Raw genomic sequence first — 23,113 nt, 5'->3', positions numbered from 1 at the left:
GCACACGTCGGAGATGTGAGCCCATGCAACGCTGAACTATTGTGTGCCTGTAGCTCACCTAAGCATCTATTAAAGCCCGCACTGTCTCTCAGGGGGGAAGATGCCTCAATTCACATGCACACAGCATTGCATATAGCTTCACACAGATGTTTTCAACGATACACTCCGTGTCAGTAAATGCAGCCATTTGTGCCATTGGAGGAGCTCTCCATGATAAGTCCAGCTATTTGCTGTATTTTCCTCTGCCCTTTAGTGCTATTAAAGTTTTGGCAGCAGATTTTTTACTTACATATCAAATGTCCAGTGAGATAAAAGCATAGCCTCGATGGCGGAAACACGGGAGAACTGAGTTGTCACTTACTGTGTTTGACCTTTTCCTCATCTGGCTTGGGAAGATGGGATTTCAGGCGGAATCTAGAGTCAGGCACCTGGAGTTCAAGTCTTAGCACCGCTCAGGGAATATTTCAGAATACGTAGAAGGTGCTGCTAGACCAGCCTGTCAAGACGATTATGTGTTGAAACAGCCACCACCTAGGCAGCCTTTTTGTCACGGCGAAGCAGCTGTGTCTTTGTGTGCCCCGGGAGAGTGGGCAGAGCCTTTATCTTAGATGTGCTGGTACTTGAACCTTTAGAGCAGTGTTTGGCGGACAAAGACAATGCTAGACACCACAGCTATCCTAGTTACAAACATGTGAAGAACATCAGAACTTTACCTTAAAATATCCGCTGAAAGAACAAAAGGAATATCCCATTAAACTTGAGCCTGGTGCAAGACTCTCCAGGCTACTATGTGCAAAGAAGAATTATGGTTTAGAGAAGTTTTAAAAAATTCGAAGGCTGTAAGACACAGGGATGGCATTCAACATGTGTTATATATAAAGTTTGCCTGTTGGGATTTTTACAAAGTACCACCCTTTTAGATTAAAGAAAAAAGAAGCCTCAAAATTTTATATTCTAAGAAATACTAGATATATAAGATATTCTATGGAATACTATCACAGACTTTTAGTTGGCTAATCAATAGGAGTGTGATGTTACCTCCAATTATAGCTAACCTGATTTGGGGCACACAGGTGAGCTTGATGCTGCTAAGTGCCCACACCACATATGGAATCTGCTGGTTTTCAGGAGCCAGACTGTGAGTGGATAAATGGATAAAGGAGATTTGTTCAAAGAAACGTGACTGGGACCACTAATAAGGAGCCTAAAAATCAAGTAAAGTAACTTAGGGAGGCAGGGATAAGGGAAGATGCTGCGTGTAGTTTTTAGAAGTCCAAATAACTCAAGTGAGGAGATGTTGGTTCGGTGTGCTCTGGCAAAAACAAGAGAGGAAGATAAGGGACTCACTATTCTGGGGTGCTGGGCAGTTGCTGGGCATCACTGAAACATTTAAACTCTGCTAAAGACTCACCATTGGTGCTAATGATATGCTTGCCAAGATCTCACTCCAAGCCTCCTTTCAATGTTTACATTCCTGTAAAGAAACAAAGGTGTTGGGAGAGGGGGAGACTTGATTGTCTAATCAGCATTCTGCCGAGCTCAAGTTGCTCTGTGTGCCTTGAGCAAAAGCCTCTTTCCCCAAACAGTGCGCTGGACCACAATTCCACTAACACTGGTCATTCCGAATGCGCCATGAGTGCCCTGGGGAAGCTGTAAGGTGATAGCAACTGCTTATTCTTGTGCCCGAGGATGCAGCCCCAGTCAAGACTGTTTAAAGAGCTTGCATTGGACCTTCCCTTCACCCCTTTCCACCTGGACAAGAGGAGCACTTTCCCCAGGTGGCCTGCAGAGGTGTACCTGTGGCTGGTACAAAGGGCAGCGTCATGATTGGTAGAAACATGGATATTCGTCTGCATGAAAGGTTTGCTCTGATTGGTGTAGACACACAGGCTCTGGCGATATAAGCGGGCTGCAGAGCTCAGTGGGTATGCAAGCTGGGAGGTATCTTCCCAGGGTTCCTATCCTGGTGTTGCAATCTTAGGGCTAATAAAATATGTCTCTCAAGTGGTCTTCGCTTAAAGTAGGATTTTTAGTAGAACTGGCTGAGCTGGTAACCTGGAGAAAGATTCAGTGCCAGCAGAGGCCACACAGTGGCAGTGGCAGCAGGGATGGCAGGGTGTCAGTGACAGAAATAAAAGAGCATCAGGGCAAGCAGAGGCACTGAAGCAAAAGTGAAGGGGGAGCAGCAGCCTTGACAGCCACCGCAGAGAGCAAACATGGGGAATGGTGGCAGGTCGAGCTGAAGACCAGGGAGCCATGGCAACCAAAAATCCCTGGTGATCAGCAGAGATGGAGCTGTGACAGTGAGCTGGCAGTTAGCATGGCAAGTTGAAGATTTGGGACTGGGCAACTGGCCGGCCCGGATGTAAAAGGGGCAAAGCAAGCAGCCGTAATGGCAGTTCCAAGAGGAGAAGCCTCAAGAGCAGGGCATTGCATCAGCGGAAGCAGCAGCCGAAGAAGCAACAGAAACTGCTTCCTCAGTGGCCGCAACTGAGACCCTGGACACTCCAACAGGACGTAGCTGGAGAGCCGAAGTGAGAGGCAGAGCAGAGCCACAAGGAAGAGCAGAAGTTGAGAGAAGGTAAGAGAGTCAGGGATAGAAAAGGGTTGAGAAGACACAAAAGAGAAACTGCTGGCCTTGACTGTGGAAAGAAGTTCAGAGCGTTATGCCTGTCTCAATAAACACCAAGAATCCACTGAGCTGGATGTCCGATGTAACGTACATGAGCATTATTATTTTATAAACCCCAGTGTGGAGCACCCCTTTCCAGCGTGTGTGTGTGTGGAGGGGGGATGTGTGTGAGGGAAGTATGGTGGGAAGAGAGAACTTGTAAAGGCGAAAAAGACGCCATCAGGGGAGTTCATGTCCTGTCGTCCTGGGATTGGGTAAGAAGGGCAGAGGGTAAGGTAGTTCCTGAAACCATGGGTCAGTTTTTGGACACAAAACCCCAGCAAAGAGCCATGTATTACTGACAAGGTATCTTCAAGGGCAGGATGCCTCTCAGGAACATCTGGACCTCATCAAATTTTATGGCCCTGCTGCTTAATTGATGATTTCTTAGGGTATCCGCTCAAATTCTGCTATCGCAGTACATTTATGGAGCTGAGTTTGCCTCCCGCTCATTATATGTCTTAAGATGAAGCTCCTTCTTTAAAACAGAGTTTCAAAGTCAGGTCCTCACAAGAGTACTATCATTTCTCTAGGGTCCTAGATTCCACAGATGCCCAGCACAGCACTAGATGTTACCAAGAGCTAAGGAATACCGGTTTCTCTTTCTGAAAGCTGTCCTGCCTGTTGAAGATTCCTAACAGCCTCTCCACACACAAGCGCTGAGACACAGACAGCTAAGTTTCCTAGTCCCTGGGGCATGCGCAAGAATCACTAGACTGTATAGCTTGCCACCGCTCTTGCCTGCCTATGGCTTCTGTTCTCTGCTCCTTTAAAGTTGCCTGTATTACCTGCACTAGCATTTCTGCCACCGTCTCCCCGGTGACTTCTCACAGGTTACAGCCAAGACACCTTGACAAAGCTGATTGGTAACAGGACCAATCCATGTCACAGAAGGATAGACACAAGTCCTACATTAAACAGACGATCTAAATCGTATGTGTAAACTGTCATATACTCCTTTAAAGACTTATTAGGAGCAGACTCTGAGCACAAAAGAGGCACCCTTGTCTCAGATTCCAGCATGCTTATCTTAATTTTCCTCTAATATTCCCATCCTGGGGCTGGCTCCCCTGGCTCTGTAACAGGGAAAATTCCAAACAGCCATGGGTATTAAACACATTCCACCTCTGAGAACCATTAGAAATGAAGCCATTTCTGACAGAGACACATGCTGTTTAACACATGTTATTAAAATGTATTTGTTAGGAATGGGAAGCTTAAAACTTCAGCCAAGAGATAAAAAACGTTTTGTCTAGAACCTTCAGGAGGGAACAACCAGCTGACCATCTCAGTGGGATACCTCCTGCTGTAGAATATTATTTTACAAAGTGTTAAATGTGTTTATGGTGTGGAATATTTGGTGCAAAGATATGGTGCATTCTTTCATGTTGCATTTGTTTAACTCTGTGAAGCTGTGATACTTTGCCTGCCTAAAACACTTGGTTGGTCTAATAAAGAGCTGAATGGCCAATAGTGAGGCAGAAGAAAGGATAGGTGGGGCTGGCAGGCAGAGAGAATAAATGGAGAAAAATAAAGAAAAGAGATAAAGGAATGAGAAAAGGAGGAGAGGAGAACTCCAGAGGCCAGCTCCCCAGTCACACAGCCAGACATAGAATAAGGAAAGAAAATATGTATAGAAATTGAGAAAGGTAAAAACCCAGAGGCAAAAGATAGATGGGATAATTTAAAGTTAAGAAACACTGGGAAGAAACAAGCCTAGCTAAGGCTTAACATTTTTAAGAAAGAATAAGCCTCCATGTGTGGTTTATTCAGGAGCCCCCCTACTCCAAAGTGCAAAGAGTAAAAGCAATCAACAATACATCCTGTTACTTTTGCTGAATGTCTTGAGTGTCCAGCTTGATATTATGCTATTTCCCTGCTGCTTACTGTTTGTTCTTTTGCTCTCCTTGCAATATGATTAATAAATTACCCATTTAAAACTTAAGGTATGGATATAGCGTTTTCCAGACAAGTAATTTCTGAAAGTAGATATAGCTGTCTAGACAGCAAAGGGATCTGTTGTCCCTCGATGGAGGTATTCAAGACCAGAATAGAAAGTGGTTAGGGCAGAATACTATGAAAAGAAATCTATCAGGTGAGAGAATTTGTTGATCTCTTGCTTTCCAAATCCAAAATCTTTAAGTCTACAGATTTATGCTGTGCACCAAGTGAGTTAAAAAAACAAGTGTAAGTAAGAAAAACAGTTATTGAATGAGAGCGAAAATGCTGGTGGACTCTGACAGATCTAATTTCAACACAATGATTTTCTAGAAAATGAAATTATAAAAAAACCAGAATAGGCTTTCTTGTGAGGAAGTCAGTCTCCTTTGAAGGTGGTAGGTGAAACAGCCATATGTCCATAGCAACTGACAAGAGCTTTTTACAAATTCATCCTACTAAGTGAGTTATTGCCTGTCAGGAATGCCATGTGAAGCACTCCTGCATTAAAATGAAGACATTTTAGAGGAAGCCAAAATAGTTTATTTCCATGGCTTTATTTTGTGCTATTTCTTCTTTGTACACAGGTACACTCTTTTTGTTTTTGTTTGGGTGGGTCAGTATTGAATTTTCTCCATAGCTACCCTGGAAATATCTTTTACTAAAATCAAATCAATGTTATATGAACCAAATATGATTACTCTTGCTTATTGATTTTTACCAAACTTCTCAGTTGACTTGGATGTTTTTATTAATATATCTGTTTGATTCTTGGTAATTTTTGTTCTTAAGTCTTACAAATGCAGAATATGAAAGTGATAAAAATATCAAGATTTCATAGACTCAGAAATTTTAGTATCTGTTTGAATAGGGGTTATTGTTTTTTCAAATATTTGGATTACAACTTAACTCTAAAAGGTTATAATTATCATCTCCAGAGTATTCAATTGTGAGGTTGTAATATATTTCCAACCACCATTTTCTGTTGGGAAAGAAAATGTGTTTAATGCATAATATATAAGAAAAATATTACTACTCAAGAAAAAATTACTGGCCACTTCATATATTAGTTTTCTATGATTGTTACAACAGATCTACCTTCCCAACATGGAAGGGTGGCTAGGGGACTTGAATTGGCAATATCCCATATTTTCTGATTCCTGGTAGTTTAGTCCTTGATGGCTCCTTCTCAAGAAGGTTCTCGGGTTTAGTAGTCTAAATGACATGAAGTAGGCATCCCTCTGTTTGTTTGTTTTTTCTTTAAAAGCACCTGGCTGTACTGAAGCAATTGTTTTCAGACTGTGCAGTACTCCATTGTATAAATGTACCACATTTTCTTTATCCATTCTTCAGCTGAGAGACCTCTAGGTTGTTTCCAAGTTCTGGCTATGACAAATAATACTGCTATGAACATAGTTGAGCACATGTCCTTGTGGTAGGATGGAGCGTCCTTTGGGTATATACCCAAGAGCAGTATTGCTGGGTCTTGAGGTAGATTGTTTCCCAATTTTCTGAGAAATTGCCATACTGATTTCCAAAGCAGCTGTACAAATTTGCACTCCCACCAGCCATGGAGGAGTGTTTTCCTTATCCCACATCCTCTCCAACATAAGATGTCATCAGTGATTTTGATCTTGGCCATTCTGACGGCTATAAGATGGAATCTCAGAGTTGTTTTGATTTGCATTTCTCTGATGGATAAAGATGTTGAGCATTTCCTTAAGTATCTTTTAGCCATTTGAGACTCGTCCATTGAGACCTATCTGCTTTGGTCTGTGCCCCAATTTTTTTTTTTTTTTTTGGATAATATGTTCTTTTGATGTCAAGTTTCTTGAGGTTTTTTTTTTTTTTGTATGTTTTGGAGATCAGTTCTCTGTCCAATGTGGGGTTGATGAAGATCTTTTCCCATTCTGTAGGTTTCTGTTTTGTCTTGTTGACCATGTCCTTTGCTTTACAGAAGCTTCTCAGTTTCAGGAGGTCCCATCTATTAATTGTTTCTCCCAGTGTCTATGCTACTGGGGTTATATTTAGGAAGTAGTATCCTGTGCCAATATGTTCAAGTGTACTTCCCACTTTCTCTTCTATGAGGTTCAGTGTGGCTGGCTTTATGTTGAGGTCTTTGATTCATTTGAACTTGATTTTTGTGCATGGTGATTGATATGGATCTGTTTGCATTCTTTTTCATGTTGATATTCAGTTATGCCAGCACCATTTGTTGAATATGCTTTCTTTTGCCCATTTCATATTATTAGCTTCTTTTTAAAAAATCAGGAGTTTGTAGGTGTGTGGATTGATATCTGGGTCTTCAGTTCAGTTCCATTGGCCCTCCTGTCTATTTTCATGCCTGTACTGGCTGTTTTTAAAACTGTAGCTCTGTAGTAGTGTCTTAAGTCGGGGATTGTGATGCCTCCAGAAGTTCCTTTGCTGTACAGGATTATGTTGGCTATCCTGTCTTTTTGTTTGTTTGTTTTTCCATATGAAGTTGAGTATTGTTCTTTCAAGATCTGTGAAGAATTTTTCTGGGATTCTAATGGGCATTGCATGGAATCTGATTACTTTTGGTATAATTGCCATTTTCATTATGTTAAGTCTACCTACCCAAGACCATGGACGATCTATCAATTTTCTGGTGTCTTCAATTTATTTTATTCCCAAAGTTATAAAGTTCTTGTCATACACTTTGGTTAGTGTTACCCCAAGATATTTTATGTTATCTGTGGCTATTGGGAAGAGTGATGTTTCTCTGATTTCTTTCTCAGACCATTTATCATGTTTAAAGTAGGGTTACTGATTTTTTTGAGTTTGTCTTGTATATTGCTACATTACTGAAGTGGTTTAAGAGTTGTAGGAGTTCCCCGTTAGAATTTTCAGGGTCAGTTATATATATAATATCATATCGTCAGCAAACAGTGAGAGTTTGACTTCTTCTTTTTCTACTTGTATCCCCTTGATCTCCTTTTGTTGTCTTATTGCTCTAGCTAGAACTTCAATTACTATATTGATGTACATTTTTATATTGTTTGTATCTGTTATAAAATTATGGTCTTGGAACATCCTTTTTTGCTCGTATAATTTATTTTATGTTGTAAAGACTTTCTTGTGGCACTCATTCTCTTTCTACACTTTTTGTTTTGGTGCACCAAAATAATTTCAAAAAAGCCACTCTACTGTTGAGCCGGTTGCCACATTTACCTCTCCCTTTGCTTTACTGAGGCTTCATTATATAGGAATCTTTGTATACACCACACCTTGTTTCCTCAATATGAAAGCTATGTTAGAAATAAAAATAGATTGGTTCCAAGCACACACATTTTTTTTCACATATGTTTAACTCATAAAATTTCATATATTGAATAACAGATAAGTAGACAGAATCTTTTTCCTGTGAAATAAATCAACTTAATTTTAGATAAGACTTCTAATTTCTAGCATGTAATCTTGTTTCTGTGTTTAATATATAGAGTTCTCTAGTCATGAAGGTGATGGGAAAGTCATTGTCCATATTAAAGATGAACGTTAATGCTGACTGTCAGCTTGATTGGGCTGAGGAGGAAGCACACCTGCCCTCATAGGGTATGTCTTGCCCATAGCCCCTTCCAGTGCTTCCACACCACATGGTTGAGTGCTCTGCTTTGCCACGAACTCTCCACTGTGATGTTTTCCCATTAGGGCTCAAAGTCAACACAACCACAGCACCTTGGATTGAAACTGTGAGTCGCATTAAGTCCTTCCCCACTTCAGTTTTTGTCCCAGGCATTTTGTCCCAGGAATCACTCTGAGTCACACAATCCTCGAAGAGTCTACTTTTGTTCTTAAGAAAATGTTAAGTGATGCTGATTGGGAAGGCTTGTTTCTCTTCTGTCTTCTCCAGCTCCTTTCAAGCTGGCAAACTGTGTTTGAACTTCATCGCTATGAAGACACTACTAACTAAGGTAGCAGAGTTATCAGCAGGCAGGAAGCACTCCATACCTAAGGATTTAAGGCTTTCTTTCCATGCCGACATGGGTTCTCAACTTGACCTGCTGTATACAGGAACAATAAACTGTTCAATATCATTACTCCTATATCAAAACGAACATCTTCAAGCTATACCTTGGAAGGGGTGGGCTAAAACGTTTGGAGGCTAAATTTTCTGTGCGCATTTTCAAATCAAAGCATTTGAATCACTTTGATTAGGATCATAAATTAAATGGACAAAATGTGAATTGACAGATCGGAAGCAAAACACTGCAGAGCTGGCAAGACGGCTCTGTGAGTAAGGACGCTTGCTGCCGAGCCTGATAACCCGAGCTCCATCCCTGGGATCCACATGGTGGAAGGAGAGAACTGACTCTACATTGCATGTCCGCCATGCCTGCCCCTCTGTATACAACCAAGTAAATATATGTGATGGGATATGCGTGTGTGCACATGTGTGTGCCAGCACGTGTGTATATATGGTAAAAATCAGGTTTGGGGGCCAGCTCCATGTTTCCTTCACTGCTGCTGGATAATCTATGCGTGGAAATCAGAATGGATCTGTTAGATTATGTGTGTATACCATCTATTTCTGTGTGTGTTCGTTTTTAAAAAACTAAATCCCTAAAATGTTTTACATAAAATATTCTGATTTTAATTATTTTAAATTATGTGTACACATGTGTCTGTATAAGTGTCTGCGGAGGTAGAAGAGGAGATCAGATCCCCTGTACTTGGAGTTGTGAGCTGCCCAGCATCGATGTAGGGAACCAAACTCCTGGGCTCAGCATGGTCAGCCAGAGCTGGCTTTCTCTTAGCCTCCTCTCTAGCCCCCAAGTAGCAAAAGCAAATGAAATTCTACAAAGCATATCTAAAGCAACACTTTGTAGCATAGTTGGAGGGGTGTCCCCTTTGCAACAATAGCCTGTAACTTTAGTCTACCCTGACTTTCCTTTAGTAGAGCTTCCATGCTGTACCAGAGTTCCCTGATGCTGTTCTGTTCCTTTGGTAGACTGGGTTTCAGTTTGCAACTCCTTACCCTTGAGTAACCCAAGGCCGCTCAGCATGGGCGATAAAAATCCGGTGTTACAAATGTGGTGAAATGCGTTCAAGAGGGAGCTCAGCCTTAAAATTGTAACGTCAGTTTAAATCTCTATTTTGGCACACAATCTATGGCTTTTGTCTTTCAGCGACTTCAAAAGGATGAATGAAGAATTCCATTCTTTGCCCATGTAAACCCTCAGTCTTACTTATTGAGGAAGACAGCATTCCAGGCTGGTAATTTAAGAGGAAATCACTATATTAAATTAAGAAATGAGTTGATTCATTTTCAAAGAAAATGTTCTATAGGACTTATCTAAAGTACTTTTTAAGTAGTTCCTTTTGTATGGAAAATAATGGAATCATTTTAGCACTTTAATTTTCCTTTGTGAAATTTTGTTATGTTTTTCTAAATGTATGAATATTATAACAGTTCTCTTGCACATAAAATCTTTTGGAAAGTGGTCTAAAACTTGTTTATGGTCTTGTTACTCACATTGCAAACTGGGATTCTTAAATTTTGTTATGGTGTTTAAAGATGTAATTGGGATTAAGATGTTATTTCCCACAGTTAATAGTAAAATAACTTTATATAATTATGTTACACTGTATGAATTTACTATATGATGTGAGTAACCAGACTCTAAATATTGAGTAAAATTCACCTTTTGTTTGCGTGACATTGACAACGTAATTGGGTTTCTTCAATGTGTACTGTGTCAATCATTGTGTTTATCACTGAGTTATCTTCACCAGTTCAATTGTTCGTCGAAGCAAGCTGCTCTGCTTTTGACTAAAATTGATTCCTTTGTAATAGCCAGCAACAATTCTGCTATTCCTTAGAGTGTCTCCTTCTTTCTGGTCCAGCCAAAACATACAAAGAGCTATTGAGTGGAAAAGAACTCAAGCTCCAAACTTGTCATGGAACAAGAATTTAAAGAAAACTATTGATGGAAAAGGGTGTTAGAAAATTAACACTTCTGTTACATTCTCATGCCAGTCAGTGACTTCCCAGGCTAGACTTGTGTGAAACAGTTGAGAAATTCTTGGAATAGCAAAACAATCATCACCTTTATCGCCCCATGACCTTCCTATTCAGCTGTCCTGTTACTAGCACCGTTTCAGCCTGGGCAAGCTTAGGGGGAAGAGCCATCTGTGGGATAGCGTATGAATATATGTCTAGCAGGATTTGTTTGGTAGACTAAGGATAAGTTATGAGAAGTAGAACAATTCAAAGTAGCCCTTTAAAACGTCCACCTAAGGAACTGGGTGCTTCATGGTGACTCACACGGTAATGCTGTTCCTACAGAAAGACCATATTGTGTAGGCGGTAGACAGGAAAAATCAAGAACTCATTTCCGTATTTGCTAAGGTTTAAATACCCATTTGATATTGGAGGGCAGGCATAAAGAATCAGAGAAAGGTCGGCCTAGTGAACTAAACTTGGGAGACACCAGGAAAGACAGAACCAGGTGGCAACATCTGAAAATTACTTAGTAGTAGGCTAAAGCGTTTTGTGTTTAAGATTCCATTTAGTCGTCAAGGACTTATGGGCAGAGAAATGCCCCCAGATGCCAGTAAAGGAAAAGTCAGCAAGGAAAGGCAAAGCCGTGGAAACGGAAATGGCAAGTGAGCTGATGTCTTTAGGAATGGGTCTTTAGAAAGCAGGGCTTCAGGGAAGGAAGGGAAGGCTGCGCATGCGTACTTGTCATGGTGTTTCGATTTTCAGCAGTTGTGGACTGGAGGCTCGTACCAATTTCTCACTATGTGTCAGGAGCAGCTCCTCCATTTCCTTTTCTGGGACCCTTGTCATCTTGAGGAGTGTTCACGCGATGGCATAGGAATGTCCTGATGCCCTCGCCAGCTACAGGTGTGTGGAATCCACACGCAGAAGGGTCAGCTCCTCATGGCTCCATGAGTTGGAGATCCTGCACTTTAAACAGGCATCCCTGCGAATTCCTACAAACGGGACCTGTGATCCCTCTTTGTAGCTCTGCCTGCTGTCTGGGAATAGCAGATAGATGAGAATCTGAACCTTGTACAGGTTACAGGAATTTTTTTCTCCAGGGGAAAAAAAAAGATATTGTGTAAGCAGTGGTTACTCTGCTGGGTACCAGAATTCTATGTAATCTTCACTTCTACTCCCTGCCCCAATCTGAGAGAATGAAGTAGAGGTTGAAGTGAAAGTAGAGTGATGTTTTCCTGTAACTGTGAGGATTCTTATTTTTGAGGTGAGAAAGAGAACATTGTTTATTTTAGACAGCAATCTAAATAAATATCCCTTCTAATACTCCCTCTTTTTCTAAATCTAATAAATATCCCTTCTAATACATTTCTGTGTTCAAATAATAAGTCTGATAGTCTCCGGAGGAGATATTTGAAGATTGTGAGCATACTGTCAGCCTCAGCAGCTGGATTCAAGGACCAGTGACCAGCAGGCTCACCCTCTCCTCAAGAGCAACTGTTGACAGAAACTCCCTCGGAAGAGGTTTGACATTCCAGATAAGACGGCTAGAGAGTCAGTCAGCTAGAAATCGCCGACATCTGTGTCACCGTCAAACAACTTAGACCAACGCCAATGCTGGCCACACCCTTTCTACTCCTGGAGTGGGTGGTTCTCATCCCGGGCATCTTCTGCTGAGTGAATTTATGCCATGTCAGAACCGAGCAGAAAAGGTGTTTGTAGTTACAATTCTTTCTTTGCTTTTACTCTGGAATCCTGAATTCCTGAACTTCTTCGGGATTGCCCTTCTGCCATTTTCTTTTTCTGCCTAAATTTCCTTTTGATATATCTGCTTAGCCTCAGCCCGTGATCTTTTGTCTAGTTTGGAGAAGTGTGGCCTGTCTGTCACTAACTTGTCACTAATCTGAGTGTCACTGACCTGGCTGTCTCTAACCTGACAGTCAGAGACACTCTTCTGAGACATAAAGGGAAAACAAGATGTTCCCGTAATTTCATAATCTTTGATTCGGAGGCATACGTCATGAGAGGCTAAATGAATCCAATCTCCATTAGACTCATTGCTTAGGCCACTTCCAAAGGCTAAAGATGGCCTTGGTGTTGTGTTGACATGCGGGTGAGGTTTCATGTTTACAAAGAAAAGAATTTTAACCACGCCCATTAAGATTCTTACTTTGTCATAGATGCTCCCAATATAGTTATGGGAATTTGGGGGTAAAAATGAGAAGTAGAGTGTGGGATATATTTACTTTGAGGACCTTCTGGGCTGGCGTCTTACTGCCAAGGTTCTGATGGGCCAAGATTTCAGTGCCAGTATTTAGGTATAGAAAGAACAAGTGGTGCAAGCTGGGTTTGTAGGTAAGTGCCAAGGTGTATTTCAGGCAAGCAGGTCTATTAATAGTGCCAGCCACTTGGGCGGTGGAAAATGAGATAGGCAATCTGACAGCAACCACGAAACAAAGGAAATCCCTTACATTTATAGTCTTTATAGGGGAGAGATACCTGAGTTTCGAGGATTTCTCTGAGTTTAGCAGATACTAGATACTCGATAGGATGTTAGGCCGGGACTTACGAAGCCAGTCCAATGACAACATCATACCTTGGCATTGCTGCCTTCTGGACTTTATCAACTCAGGGAAAAGACTAGAGAGAATGGAAAATGTGGTTACTTGATAGGATGTTAGGCCGGGACTTATAAAGCTAGTCCGATGACAACATCATACCTTGGCATTGCTGCCTTCTGGACTTTATCAACTCAGGGAAAAGACCAGAGAGAATGGAAAATGTGGTTGATACCGTGTACAGGGCAACAGCGCAGAGTGATCATCCAACGGCATTGGATTTCTTTCATTGCCTGTAGCTTAGGAGACACACTTTAAAGCGCCTGTCACAGCTCACATTGGTAACTCAGGGTAAGATTTGCTCCCAAAGAGTCGTTGAGTTACCTGGGATCTGAGCAGAGAGGTAAGAGGTTAGAGGTCACATCTATGCGCAGGTTGATGAAGCATAAGAAGGGTGAGAATATACACAGCCAGAAGCAGTCTGCTAGATGAATTATTCCGAGCAGCAGAAGTGTACAATTTTAAGCACGGGATTCTGTTCTCATTTACATCAGGTCTAATCTGAAGTTCTCTCCTGTCAGGGATGGTCTTAATAATGGATATATACAATTACAAATGTATTATGCCTATCATATTTTAAGAGATAATGGGATTTATTAGGATTCCTGGTAGGAAGGTACAAACCCGAGGCGGCACTACAAAGAGAATAATATATGGAAATGAGAGAAACCATCGCTGCTGCGTCTCAATTATCAATAATGAAAACACATTTCAATGCACAGATAACCGTCATTATGCTATCTTCATAGAGAATGTTATTATAAAATCATGATCTCATGAAGAGGCAACAAAAGAGTGTATAGTTCAGCATCTCCAGATAATGATTCTTTGGATTGTATGTGACACATTTGCAATTTTGCTTGTGATTTTCTCAGCCCTTTAAAAATCTACCATTTTTGTGACCCTTTCCGTTGCTACAAGTAAATACTTATTTTATCCTAAAGTCTATGTCTGTAGTTTTGTACAATTTGGTAAAAGTGTTCTTTGAAACACAGCTCTGTGTTAGATGGAACCTGGAGATGACCTTGTTTATATTTTCTAACAGATTTTTCTTTATTTCAGTTTGGAGTGACTTGAAATTGCTTTGCTTTCTCTGTGATTAGTGGGTAATTCCTCTTACAAACAATGGCTGCTCCACAGAAAAGATCTGGAAGCCATGGGAATTCCCCGACACGAGCATTTCTAACAAGTTTTCACAGAACTCTGACAACTTGGGATTTTCAGTACTACAGGAAATGGTGGATTCGCTGGTAATAACTGTGTGAGTTTATGAACATTTCACTAAAAACTCAAAGCATATTGCTAACTGCGTCAAGATCAATACGATATGGGATGTACCATTTCCTATACAGGTGTTTACTTCAGCCATAACACAAAACAAGACACAAGCGTGTCAAGCAAGATTTTAAAATACTTTCCCGATGATATTAAACAGAAGAGGTCGTACGATCCACTTTTCTGGCACAGGAGTCAATTGCTGCAAGTCTCCCACTGACATTCCTTTCCTGAGTACATCTGTCAGGAATCTGTCGGCATTTCCTAGGCAAAATCAAAGCTGTGTGATTCCTCTTGTCAGGACTGAGAGGTATGAAACTCTGTGGAAAGAGGCATGTCAGAGAATAAGCCAAAGTGTTCTGTTATTTCACAACATTAGATCTTCTTCCCTGTCAACTCTGTCACTTGTGTCCTGACTGTGGCTGAGATGATGAGAGAAAAATGGAAATAAAGGCATGGAATGCAGGCACTGGGGACTCGGGGAAGGCGAGAAACACCTCGGAGCATGGTCCCAACTAGCACCCCCTCCTTCAAGAATTTCTCGCCTTTTCAAACCATAGTGGGACTCAATGGCAGCAGGTGATATGCCTGTGTTAGACACAAAGCAAGGCAGGTATTTCTAGGAGCAATTTCTTATATTCATGGATTATCAAAATGTCCTGTTGCTTTCTACTAACTAAATCTCAATGCTATAAGCCTATAGACAACCTCAGGTTTCAGGAATCATGTCAAGTGTTCTTCCTTCTATAAAACAATTGTCTAAGTCACCCTTAGGTGATTTTCTTCTACTGGTGAGTTCCTCCTATCTGACACTGGAGCTATCTATACCTTATTTCATTTCCATAGGAAAACTGTAAACTCTAAGAGGAAATGGAACACTCTAACAAATTTTGTGTGCTGATTACCTATTCACTTAATAGATTGTTTTCTTTTTTATTTTAAATTTTATTTTTTGAGATGGTTTTCTCCATAGCTTTGGAGCCTGTCCTCAAACTAGCTCTTGTAGACCAGGCTGGCCTCAAACCCACGGAGATCCACCTGCCTCTGCCTCTCGAGTGCTGGGATTAAAGGCATGTACCACCAAGGATTGTTTTCTTAAACTATGTACATGAAGTGACTTACTGGGGATATCCAGCAAATTGAGGCAGATTCCACCAAATGCTGTTAAATACACAAAATAGGACACTTTTTTCAAGCCATTCTTTCCTGTCTGCAGATTCACCATCCATATCCCAAAATTATTGTTTGAAAAAAATCCAGAAGGTTCCAGAATGCAAAACTTAATTTGCATTGTATGAAAACTATCTGAATCAATACAAGTTAAATTATGTGTAGGCACACACTGCTGCGGTTAGGTGCCCACCACTTCAGAGATATGACGCCTGTCCCCATTACCTTTGTGAGGACCAAATGTCTGTGTCTTATGTGAGAACCACATAGTGAAGTCTCTGTTGTTGTCCCTCAACAAGTTCCGATTATTTCTTGTAATTATTTCATAAGTAGTATTTCATAACAAATATTTGCCTAGTGCTTATATTTTATTATATATCATAAATAATATATAGATGATTTAAAGTCTACAGAAAGATATATTCAGGTTATTTGCAAATATTGCACCATTAATATGAACATCTATAAATTTTAATAACTTACAATATTACAAAGTTCTAGATCACCGGTTCTCAGTCTGTGGGGTCGCAATCCCTTTGGGGATCACACATCAGATAGCCTACATATCAGATATTTACATTATGATTCATAACAATATAAAAATTACAGTTATGAAATAGCAAAGAAAATAATTTTATGATTGGGGGTCAGAACAACATGAGGAACTGTATTAGAGGGTTACAGAGTTAAGAATGTTGAGAACCAATGTTCTGGAACAAATCCTGCAGATACTGAGGGAAAGCTGCATTGTGTGTGTGTGTGTGTGTGTGTGTGTGTGTCATCTTATATGAAAAATAAGCTATCAGAAAAACAATATAGAAGGACCTGGGTTGCCTCCCACACTTATGAGTCAACTCTGTGCATCCCCAAATATCAGTCCTTGTATCACCGTGTATCACAATGCTTCCGTAACCCTTTGCCTGCCTTCTTAACCTTCCAGGTTTATTTAGTACATATTTCATCCCTTTAATGCCTGCGAAGTCACCGAAGGGCACCTAGCAATGAATATGCTAGTAATTGTGCCCACCCCAACCCTCACAGCACTGACGTAGTTGTGCTGGATCAAGTATGATCATTTCTCTATTCATGATATAATCTGTTGAAAATTGTTTTCTTGGTTTAAAGCCCAGAATAACCCAAGGGCAGGAAGGACAGAAGCCGTGGACTACTGCAGCTGTTGCATAGCTTAGTAAGGGAGCACTGTAGAATACAATAGCAAAATCTTGAAACTGTTATCTTAGTTACTTTGCTACCATGGCTAAGGCAGCTTATTAAAGAAAGTGTTTACTATGGGGCCCATGAGGGTTAGAGTCCATGATCATCGTGGCAGGGAGCATGGCAGTAGACAAGCATGGCTCTGACCAGGCGAGGGCTCAGATCTAATCAGAAAGCAGAGGCAGAGAGAGCTGACTAGTCCTGGCATGGACTTTTGAAACCTCAAAGCCTGTCCCATTTGACACACCTCCTAATTCTTCTCAAATAGTTATATCAATTGGGAACCAAACATTCAAACACAACACGGACATATGGGGACTCTTTTTATTCAAAGCACCACCATTATGATGCGCCGCTACCTTTTCCTTCACATTCTTTAGTAGGAAGAACACATTGTCTGCGATATTAAATGTTCTAGTAATGTTACCATTTCTGTGATGAATCACCATGGCCTAAACAACTTGGGGAAGAAAGAGTTTTTTCGGCTTGTGCATTTACAGCATTGTTCATCAGTGAAGGAAATCAGGACAGGAACTCAAGAAGGGCAGGAACCTTGAGACAGGAGCTGATGCTGAGGCCATGGAGGGGTGCAGCTTACTGGCTTACTCCTAAGGATTTTCTTCTAGAACCCAAGACTATTAACCCCGGAATGGCACCAGTCAAAATGAACTGGCCCCTCCCAAATCAGTCACCAATTAAGAAATCATTCTACAGCAGTGGTTCCCGGCCTTCCTGATGCTGCGACCCTTTAATACAGTTCCTCATGTGGCGCTGACCTCCAACCATACAATTATTTTCTTGTTGCTACTTCACAACTGTAAGTTTGCCACAGCTACGAATCATGAAGTAAATATCTGTGTTTTCTGATGGGCTTAGGCAACTCCTATGAAAGTGTTGTTTGACTCCAAGTGGTCATGACCCATGTGTTGAGAACCACTGAGCTACACGCTTATCTGCCCATAACCTTGAGGAGACATTTTCTCAGATAAGGTTCCCACTTCTCAGATGACTATAACATGCCAACCTGGCATAAAAACCAGCTATCACCTAAAGTGTAGCTAGTCTTTCAGTTCTGGATCTTTAAGAGCCTGGAACAAGCCTAGCAATATTGGGTATAAAACCTTGTACTGCTACACTTCAAACACTTTGTCTTCCTGTCCTCTAAGGGTTAGACCATCCAAGCTGCACAGAACTGCCAGCAAAGGATCTTCCCCACCCTACGTCTTCCTCCTTTCAGGGATCTGCTTTCAACTCTCTGAATTAACAAAAAATACACGGAAAAAAAAGACTTAGGAACTTTCAGTTTTATTTTGGTTGTGTAGACATCCCTGCTTATTCCTTTTTCCATGCAATTTCAGCCCTAAAATATCAGGTCGAAAGCACAAGAGAAATATGACATACATATATTCATAAATCTATTAGACAGCATCGCTCTTCGTTTTGACCAGGGGCAGAGGAATAGCTTGTATCTACACTTAGGGTAAATTTCCATACTATTTGAATTTAATATAAGAATAATGTGCATGTCCAATCAAGGACCATAAAACACAGATAAGCCATGACAGAATATGAACATTTTGCAAGCAGTGATTGAGAGAAAGCAGAGGCAATGAACTAAATTAAAATTCTGAGAGATGACTGCGGTCACCATGAGTCCTTTGTGTTGCTGCATGCCTTAAGAGTAAGGCCTCATGTGTCCTTGGTTTCAGACTTTTCTCTTGAGGAAGACATCGACAGCAAGTCACCTATTTGGGTCAGAAGGCAAGATTCTGCCTTCCTAGCCTAAGTGCTTCGGGATTCCTTCCTGTAGCAGAAGCCTCTGCATTTTCATGTACAGGGGGGATCTAGTTCTGACCTCTTTATTAAACTTGGTTGTTAGAAGAACTGACATAAATATAATAATGTCAACAATGCCTTCTGTGGTGTGCTAGGTAATGCCTACTGCTTCTGACCACCCATATTTTCATAGTACCACCCATAATTTCATAGCAGACTAATTGGTAGTTTTCAAGTTGGGTAAAAACTTCAGGTTTTCTATGGCTTGATACAGTGGCCTTAATGCCATGAAATAATAATAAATAAAAGCAAAGTCCAAGAGAAAAACAAATGATAATGTCAATATTTTATAGAAAGTATCTGCCGGTTAGTATCTTTGAGTCTTTCTAAGTGAGGATATGCAAAATAATGTAATATTGAGGAAACATTTTTATTTCTTCCAAACATATTAAAAAGTAAACAGTAATATCTAAATCATGAGAGGAGAAGGTGAGGTGGGTGCCCCCATGCCCGGCCAGCAGATGAGGGTCAGGAGAGGGGATGACAAGATGGATGCCCTCATACATTGCCAGTGGATGAGAGAACAATGAAGCAGTTTACAGCAGGTTCTGCTTATTCATGTCTGTCTGCTTGGCCAGGCTTCTACTTTTGCCATCTGTCAACAGGGACACAGTCCAGTGACTAGTCCCACTTTCTGATTCTCTTTCTTCACATACACCTATGCATACCCAAATGTATGTCTCTGTGTTTATATGTACACATGCAAATAAATGCATTGACAAAAACAGCTTATAAGAGTATTGTCAGCCAGATCAAAATATGGGGCCATCAGGGAGTTCTCTAACATACTTAGATCCAGGCCATTTTTCCGTATCACGAAATAGGGTGTGCTAATATATGAACAGGTTAGGAAATTACAGCTATAGTGTAAAACATATTTTTTATTTAAAAGAGACTAGATCATGCACATGTGTGTAAATGTACTGTAACCTGTCACAGTAAAGAAATAAGGACTAGATGTATTATTTAACCCAAAGACTCCCTTCCATGTGGTGGGAGAGAGGATAATGTGTTCCGTGTTAGCGCATCAACCCCGACAGCAGCCTGTCCAGGCTTTGGACTCGAGTTCCTGTCCTAATGAGACAGCTGACTGGCTGAGTGACTGGACTGAAGACTGAGCCACTCACTCTTCCTAAGCCCCTCTGTCTATATTTGCTAAGATGGCAGCATTCTAGCATCTACTTCTCATGTTGATGAAAGCTAATTTGTGAAAGCATGACCCCATTGCCACAGTTCTCTCTGTCACAGAGTCCGTGATCGTAGTGATGAAACCTCAAAACCTCACCCTGATTTGCTTATTGTGTGACTTGCTTTACTCTGTGGCAGGACCTCCCCCCTCCAATTTTGTCCTTTTGTACCTGGTAAGTAACACACCTTGAAGTCTGTAAAGAAATGGTGCTAACACAGATTTTCCTAGTGTTTTCTATATAAGCTCTGCCAAATAGAAATTGAACCAAGACCTTAAGGTATTTGTGCACATGGCTAGGATCCTTAACGTCAGAGAAATATGGAGATATCTGGCTGGGGTTGCTGTTAGGGTAAGCTGATCATGTTTGTAGTTCAGCAGTTAAAACAAAGCCCAGTTTTACAATTAAAAAAAAAAGACTCCATACTTTTCTTAAGTAAAAACTAGAGTCTCGCGTTAAATTGAATGCAACAGCCCCCTAAAATTGTAAAAAACAATCATCACAGCCTTTATTGCAAAAGATCAGAGAAATAAACCCGCTGAGCTGAGAGTCACCCAAACGAATTTCTCAGCTCTGGAGACTCCAGCGATGGAGCTATTTATAGGACCTTTAAGTCCTTAGAGAAGAGGGAGAAAGCTGGATCAGGAGAGCCCCGTTTCATTCGGGACTGCACACACTGCTTGCATTAATCAGGACTCTGATTGCTTTCCCTGAAACGATTCAAGTATTAATGATTTCCCTGCCAGCGTCTGATGAGCATTTCCGCTGTCTTGATAATGTCTTTGCTTCATTCCCATGCTCACACATTTTGATCAACAGTTTAGTTAGGTAACACGTGATTGTTTTCTAGGCCATTGGTGTGTCAGCAGAGAGGACCCTAGAATGATTAATGCAACTTAAACTTAGGATTCGAAAAGATGGCGAGTGAAGTATGAACATAGAGGTACCCCATGGAGCCCATGGCAGAGGCGGTTGAAATGGAACCAACTGAAATCCATTACGAATGAGGCTTTGCCGCCAGCATTCTCTTTGCTGTGGTGATCTAGAGCAGGGCCTGGGAAGCAGGACATGGGAAAGTCATGGGGGAGTGGGGAGGCGAAGATGCAGAAAGAATGTAAGGCGCAGGTTCAGATGTTCATTCCACGATAGAAAGAAGCAACAACCAGGGAAACTGAGTCATGACGCTATCCTTCGTGTCCTGTTCATAATCTCCTTTTACCCTTTGTCAGGTGACATTTTCAATAGTTATTAAAAAGAAAGCACAGTGAGCTAGAATTTTCCTGCGAAGGGCTAAGGAGACCAGCTGAGATTGATTGGGTTGCTTTCTGTTTTCTTAGTACTATAAGGTGAAAGATGACGTATACATTGCCTTCCTCTTCGTTAAATGAAGATGAGAAGATATCTAAACTTCAAGATGTCCTGGGAAGATATCTGAACTTCAGCATTTTAGGTCAGAACAGATGGAAAGAGAAGCCAATAGCAACCCACAAATGCTGAGGTTCGATGACATTAACTCCATTGTTATTAGCCAAGTTCAGTGGCCTATATGTGACCTCAATTTTCTTGTGTATGACATATGGGAAATTGCAGCATGTTTCTTATGGTTATTTTTCAGATTAAGTTATTTAATTCTCGTAAAGCTTTAAGACTATCTAGCACTTACTGCATACATATTTTTAAGAAACAAGTTGGAAAAAGGCAAATATCCAAAATGGAAATTGCTTGCTTGGTGTGGCGACCTTACATCTTTTGCCTCTACGTTGCCAGGAACAGGAAACTGTGCTCCGTAACTCTTCTAGTTGGTGGGTAAAGGAGGCCCTAGATGGAAAACCATTGTAAAGATCTGAGCACATTAGGAGAAGGGACAGCAAAAGAAAATCCCAGTATTGGTCAGGAGAGGGTATTCCTGTCTACAGGTTCTCACAGCAAGAGACTGGAAGCTCCCAAGTATCACTAGCTTAACATTGGCCACACCTGGGAAGGAAGGAGAGAGAGCTTCTCAGAGATTTGTGCTAATCACTCCCATGTGATGGTTTGAAAGAGCATGGATCCATGGGCTCTTATGTTTGAATGCTTAGTCCCCACTCAGTGGAACTGTTTGGGAATCATTAGGAAATATGGTCTTGTTGGAGGAGGTGTGTCACTGGAGCTTTGATGTTTCAAAATCCTATGCCAGGCTCAGTCTCTCTGCCTGTGAGTGAGACTGTAAAGGTTGCTGTTACTTCTCCAGGACATGTCTGCCTGTTGGAAGTCTGTGCCCCACCCCCCATGATATTAATTTACTAATCCTCTGAAACTGTAAGCAACCCCTAAATAAACACTTCCATCTCGAAGTTGCCTTGGTCGTGGTGTCTTGTCACAGCAATAGAACACTAATTATGACACCCCATCACATATTGGCTTCCAAAAGTCATGAGATGTAACATTGCGTTCTTGTCGACTGATGATGAGTTTGGTGGCGGTGAGAGAACTGAAGGGAGCGGACCCTAACGGAGTCTGAGTTCATGCTTCTTTAAGAGGCAGAGCCAGCAGCTGCAAAGGGAGGAGGTGAAGGACTTGCTTGCACTTTGCCTCTGGTTCATTCAGCTCAGAGGGGCAGGCAAGGAGAATGCTGGGCAGCAGGGTGCTTCTGCCAGGATATGGGATCCCACTGCTGAGTGCTGGTGGCTTAACGTTTCAAGGTTTTAATTACCTCGGATGTTTGTTAGAATTCCCATCTAGCTCCCAAGAGTGTTAGGAACACAGGTTTGAGGGTCAGTACTGTCCTCGCCATTGGTCCCTGTGTGGATTTTAGATGGCCTAATGTTTCCTGCACAGGTACGTGGCCCTTTAATATGGATATACAAGGATGTTACTGCACTAGTTCCACAACTGTGGATATAAATGCGAGGGAAGAGACCCCTTTCGACACCCTCTTCTCTCAAACGTTTTTACAAAATCACTTCGCAGGGAAGGAAGATAGTTGGAAAGATGCTGGGCTCATAAAAAAGCAAAGGAACACAAGGGAGGCAGTGCTGAAATTCTCATGCTAATTTCCCTGAGCTTTTAGAGTACAGATTTTTAAAAATGTGCCTGTACCTAACTGCTGATTTGTTATTAATTCCATAAACTGGAACATACTAGAAACTAATATTTCCACATTGCAATCATTGTTTCATGATATTCAGATGGCAGGCATCCATTCTCTGACAAGCCAGAGGCATGGCACTTGCCATGATTTTGGAAAAAAAAAAAGTTATTG

The sequence above is a fragment of the Microtus pennsylvanicus genome, chromosome 9, assembly GCF_037038515.1.
Source record: "Microtus pennsylvanicus isolate mMicPen1 chromosome 9, mMicPen1.hap1, whole genome shotgun sequence".
In the NCBI taxonomy this organism is placed as follows: Eukaryota; Metazoa; Chordata; class Mammalia; order Rodentia; family Cricetidae; genus Microtus; species Microtus pennsylvanicus.
Note: the sequence above shows the minus strand (reverse complement) of the source record.